The sequence below is a fragment of the Sesamum indicum genome, linkage group LG1, assembly GCF_026168435.1.
Source record: "Sesamum indicum cultivar Baizhima isolate 11 linkage group LG1, ASM2616843v1, whole genome shotgun sequence".
Lineage (NCBI taxonomy): Eukaryota > Viridiplantae > Streptophyta > Magnoliopsida > Lamiales > Pedaliaceae > Sesamum > Sesamum indicum.
In genome coordinates, this window is record NC_142657.1 from 21,423,791 (window position 1) to 21,424,272 (window position 482).

Here is a 482-nt window from a genome sequence, read left to right on the forward strand (position 1 = left end):
TGTGGTTTTAATTATATTTTTTATGTTGGGTAGTTTTCCTTGTGAAGGAGACAAAGGTAGTTTGCTGGTAAGTATGTGGTGCTACTCATTTATATATCTTATATTAAGGTAGGTCCTTTTTTTAAATTTGTATATATATATATAAATATATGATGAAATTATGAGTAATATATAAATAGGGTATCTAATAAGTAGGTTCATGTATGAATGAGGTTGATAAATAGAGAGTTTTTTCTTTTCTAAATTGGTGAAAGAGTTCAATCTTTAGTCTTATCACAAAGTTTTGTTCCTCCTATTTTCTCTTTACGTAATTTTGGATGCATAAAAAATATATTATTTTTTTCGGTAATTGTAAATTTTATTAATGAAAAATAATAGTACAACACGGTTCAAGCATCAGAAGTTCCTTCAAATCAAGAGATTCTCCATAGTTTATAAAATCCCTGTGTCTAGCAGTTGAGGGGAGATTGTGATTAAGTATA